The sequence below is a fragment of the Ananas comosus genome, linkage group 5, assembly GCF_001540865.1.
Source record: "Ananas comosus cultivar F153 linkage group 5, ASM154086v1, whole genome shotgun sequence".
NCBI classification, from domain to species: Eukaryota; Viridiplantae; Streptophyta; class Magnoliopsida; order Poales; family Bromeliaceae; genus Ananas; species Ananas comosus.
The window spans coordinates 12,599,173-12,605,220 of NC_033625.1; positions in this window are offsets into that span (position 1 = coordinate 12,599,173).

Here is a 6,048-nt window from a genome sequence, read left to right on the forward strand (position 1 = left end):
TTTGAATTTGAATAAATCAAAATTTAGTTTCATATTTTGAATTATCCACTCAACTTCAAAGTTTATTTTTTTTAAAAAAATAGATTTAAAATTTTGACATTATTTCAAAATTTTGATATAAATTTTTAATATTTAAAGTTTAATTTGAATTTAAATTAATATATTATAAAGATAATATTAATATATTAATTTGATTACGTTTCTTATATACACCTGAACCAAACACCGACAATGGGAATGATTTATTCCGATTCCAATTCAGGTGATGAACCAAACAGAATTAGATAATGAGTCATTCCGATTCCGATTCCAGCTTATTTTGATTCCGATTCCGATTCCGACTCCAACTTCGAACCAAACACGCCCATAGTATTTTAGTTAATTAATAATATAATTATTAATTTTAAAAGGCTAAATTACAGAAAGTTTTTATGTCAATACCCATTTTTTTACTTTTTTCTGTTATTTAAAAACCTACACTTTACCTCCTTCAAAAATAAGAAATATTCACAGGGGTACACCATGACAAAATGACCAAAATGTCCCTCACTATCTTCGTCTTCTTCCCAACCTCACTCGGCCGTCGCCCCTCCTCTACCGTTCTTCGCGTCTCGCTCAACCGCAATTCCAACTCCATTTTCCTCCACATGCTCTCTCGCTCTTCCTGCACTCGCGTCATCCCTCCATTTCGGCGACGATAGGGAGGAGATCGGAGTGGGCATGGACGGAGAGGCGTGCGAGGGCATGGGCGAGACGGCGAAGGAACACGAGAGCATGTGTGTTGACGCGAATGGAGGGGTGGGCGAGGCGACAGTGTAGGGCGAGGCGGCGGTGTAGGGCAGCGATGAGGAGGCGGCAGGGAGAAAAGGGTATTTTGGGTATAAAAAATATATAATAATAGGATATAAATGAAACCCAAACGGAATACTAACGGCGGGGGGCCAAAGTGAACATTTCTTATTTTTCAAGCGGGGCAAAGTGTAGGTTTTTAAATCAGGGGAAAAAAGTGAAAAAGCGGGTATTGACAAGAAATTTTCTGTAATTTAGCCATTTTAAAATTAAAAAATTATAATAAAAAATTTATAAAGTACTCTTATAAATATTATAAAAATAACTTTTTTATTCATATTTTCTTAATTTTTAGCATTTAAAGAGTTAAATTATTTTAATAATTTTATTTAAGAATTCAATCAAACTTAATAATTTTTGTCACTATTTTATAAATAATTTTTTTAACTAAAATGTTAAAGTTTGAGGATTTAATAAATTTTTTAAGTAAAATGTTAAAATTGAAGGACTTATTTCAAATTATCGAAAAAAGTGAGGTGACTTNTGACATCTCCATATCGGATGGGAATGATGTTGTCATTGGATTTATAAGAGGACTCCACCCTAATAATAGCTGTGTTTAAGCATTTTGGGCCGGTAGTTGGGCCCAACGAGTTATTGCTAGTGGGTTGGGTCGTTGTAGGCTCATGGTGAAGCCATATCTCCATTTAATCCATTAGCCGATAAAAGAATTTTTGGATGCACTCGTTGCACGCCAATTAATCCATGAGCCAATAGAAACTAGCCAAATGTCTTATATTTTATTTTATAATACTAACTATCAAATATTCTATCAATCATCTAGTAAACTATGTGTTATATATAGACATCCAATGTAGAGAATGTTTATAAGGTACACTCATAATTTTAAGAGAAAGAATACTTTTTTTACTTACACCTGATTTATACTAAGGTACACTCATAATTTCAAGAGAAAGAATAACTTTGTTACTTACACCTGATTTATACTAACGCTATATATAACACATAGTTTACTAGATGATTGATAGAATATTTGATAGTTAGTATTATAAAATAAAATATAAGACATTTGGCTAGTTTCTATTGGCTCATGGATTAATTGGCGTGCAACGAGTGCATCCAAAAATTCTTTTATCGGCTAATGGATTAAATGGAGATATGGCTTCACCATGAGCCTACAACGACCCAACCCACTAGCAATAACTCGTTGGGCCCAACTACCGGCCCAAAATGCTTAAACACAGCTATTATTAGGGTGGAGTCCTCTTATAAATCCAATGACAACATCATTCCCATCCGATATGGAGATGTCACAAACTCCCTCCCGTTTAGGCCCTGACATGCCCGTCAGCCCTAAACACACACAGCCCAAAATTACCAAGCGATCCAATGATGTGACCAAAGTGACAATTTATATATTGTATAGATATATTTGATTAGAAATATAGTAATTATAATTATGTATATATAGTATTTTTTTTAATTTGATACAATAAAAAGTATTGTAATTAAAATTTTGTCACGTGAGATTATCTCTAATATAAAAAAAAAAATACTTTCGAATTAAAAAGTGATTAGGGAGATTTTATTTTTTGTTTAAAATTATTCTTTTGAATTGCTGCAGTTGAAACTATAGCTAATTTGAGCGTAGTTCCAACTGTTGCAATCGGGCAACCTCATATTGTTTCAACTGCAATAGTTGGATTCAAATACAAACCAAATGTCGGATTTGGATACGCATGTAGTTATAATTGATGTAGTTGGAACTGCATGTGGAGGCCCACCTGTAGTAGTTGAAATTATGCCAGAATTAGCTGCAGCTCAAACTATAGCAGTTAAAGAGAGTAATTTTAAAGAAAAATAAACTTATCTTTTCTAATCACTTTTTAAATAGATATAATATTTTTAATTTCTATATTGGAGGTAATCTCACTACCATATATATAAACTGGTAAAATTTTAAAAATATGCATCCCAATTGCATGCAACCAAATAAATTATTTATAATTGCAGTACTTTTTTTTACTGAGTTCAACCAAATAAGATGCATATTTTTAAAATTTTACCAGTTTATATATATGGTAGTGAGATTACCTCCAATATAGAAAATAAAAATATTATATCTATTTAAAAAGTGATTAGAAAAGATAAGTTTATTTTTCTTTAAAACTACTCTCTTTAACTGCTATAGTTTGAGCTGCAGCTAATTCTGGCATAATTTCAACTACTANTTTTAAAAATATGCATCCCAATTGCATGCAACCAAATAAATTATTTATAATTGCAGTACTTTTTTTTACTGAGTTCAACCAAATAAGATGCATATAAATAAGACTGCTACATTTCTACCTGAACACATTTTCAACTAGATCATTTTTCTCATTATGTCGAACCAAACACCCATAGTGTAAACTAGATTATGAACCAACATTTCTCAATCATATTGTAGATAAACTAGATTATGAACCAACATTTCTCAATCATGTTGTAGAGTACTGCATAAGAGGCATTCTTTATTTGCAACTAATATCGACTTACGGTGTCCTTGACTTAGACCCCTCTCAACTAGGGTTTTGGTGTTGCGGGAATACAAAGTAACCGCAGGAAAATAAAGTGAGAGATTAAGGTCACAACATTAGCCTACCAAAGAGGGTTTCATCTAGACCTGGCAATATTTACCTGCACTCGCAGGTTTCATCTAGACCCGGCTATTTTTACGCTGCACTCGCCGGTTACCCGCAAATTTACCGGTATAGGTACTAGTTTTTATTAGCCAAAAATTATAAGTAAAACATGTGGCTACCCATTAAGTTGTAATAGGCAACCTGCGGGTACCTACGGGTACTCGTATATATAAAGATCATGAAAAACTTTATTAATTTTGTATCATGAAAATTTAGGATAATAAAATACATTTATATTATGTAATTTATACATTTTAAGATTTTATATTGTTTATTATATGTTATGATATTTCAAACATAAGATATATTATGGTTTTAAAAATTATATATATATGTTTTGCATTTGAAAAGTATAGGAGCAAAAAAAAAAAAAAAAAAAAAAAAAAAAAACTTGCAGGTAATCCACATACCCTCCTGCCCTGTAACGACCCAGCCCACTAGCAACAATAACTCGTTGGACCCAACCACTGATCCAAAATACTTAAGCCCAGTTATTATTACTAGTGTCTAAGTCTCTTATATACCCAATCACATCCCATTCCTATCCTATGTGGGATTATTGGGGTGTGACAGACTCCCCCCGTTAAGGCCCTGACGTCCTCGTCAGTCCAGTCACACACACAGCTCAAGATCACCAGGCGATGTGAGACTCGTCTCGCTAGCCTTGTCATTCATACCCTGGCATAGCCGGTCACCTTATCATACAGACTCCGGCATAGCCTATCACCTTATTTTTTAGACCCTGACTCAGCCGAGACTTGCCACACATTTTCGGCTGGTGATTGGCTCTGTCGGAGTCTGTATGACAAGGTGAGCGGCTATGCTAGGTCTGAATGACAAGGCTAGCGAGACGAGTCTCACATCGCCTGGTGATCTTGGGCTGTGTGTGTGACTGGACTGACGAGAACGTCAGGGCCTTAACGGGGGGAGTCTGTCACACCCCAATAATCTCACATCGGATACGAATAGGGATGTGATTGGATATATAAGAGACTTATACACTAGTAATTATAACTGGGCTTAAGCATTTTGGATCGGTGGTTGGGCCTAACGAGTTATTGTTGCTAGTGGGCTGAGTCGTTACATTTGGTATCAGAGCCAATTACGTGACGAGTCTCGGCTGAGCCCGGGTCTAGATAACAAGGCTAGCGAGACGAGTCTCACATCGTCTGGTGATCTTGGGCAGTGTATGTGATTGGACTCGCGAGGACGTCAGGGCCTTAACGAGAGGAGTCTATCACACCCCAATAATCCCACATACCCCAATAATCTCACATCGAATATGAATGTGTGATTGGGTATATAAGAGATGTAGACGCTAGTAATAATAACTGGGCTTAAGTATTTTGGGCTGGTGGTTGGGCCCAACGAGTTATTGTTGCTAGTGGGCTGGGTCGTTACACGCCCGCCCATGTGTCACGGGTCGATCGTTGGGACTCGACCGTGACATCCTTGGGGGCCACATTTGGTAGGCACTTGGGTTGACGAAGTTATTGAGTTGCAGAGTTGAAGCATTCCATTAGGGTGGAGTCGCTGTCAAGTCTATGGAGGCAATTCCCTAGCAATGGCCCGTGCCATGACTGGGAATTTGGTGCCGCATACGGGGTTTCAAAACGTACCCCTCGGTGAGCACCTTTGTACCCCCAGGGTGCCAAATGGATGGATGCCTCGTAAGGGTATATAGAGGAGGGGTGGACACTTCATAAGTAGCCCCGACTCCCCCATCGACCCATAGGACATGGGTCGTCCCTTGGCTAGCGGAGTGGCCAAGCTTAGCGTTCCGTGTTACCGGGTATTGGACGGTTGAAGGGACACGGGCCTAGGGTAATGTTGCAGACGCGAGAGGTCGACGACATTACGGAGCAGGGAATATCGGGAGGCTTTCCTCCTAGGATCACTTGCGCTACCTGTAATACACTGGACTTTCGCAAATTGCGGAGTTCGAGTATGTGGAATGGTGTGTGGATCACTCCTACATGTTCTAAAAGGTTAGAACAAGTTTTTGGATAAGTTAGAGGATGATTGGAATGCTATAAAGTTAGAAGCCATTGATTGGGTCGAAATCACCTTTCTGCTTTGGGTGCTACCCGGTACAGCTCCGCGCCCATTATGTGTACCCGGTACCACAAATTCAGAAACGGGCAGAGTTGTATTTTGGGTCTTTTCGACACCTTGGATCTCATCATATGAAGGGCCAGCACGTACTTATCGGAGCTCAGTGGAGGTTGCTTAAGCTCCAGAGCCCCTTCTTTCTCATCTCTCTCTCTCGCTCTCTCCTAGGGTTTTCTCTTCTCTACAAAGGGACTTCGCCGATCTTCGCTTCGTTTTCGGTCGCCGCGTGCGCAGGTTCATCTTCGCTGGTCTGCGAAGTGTCGCAGCACCTTTGTGCAGCATGCAAGAGAGCGTTTTTGGAGATTTTCGGGGCAGCCCTGGACCAGTGAGGTGCTGGTTAAAGCCTTGTAGAAGTAAACACATTGTTGTTTTTTCCCGTTATCGATCGTCTATTTCATCGTATTGAGTAGCGTATTTCATCAGATTTTTGCTCCTTGCTCCG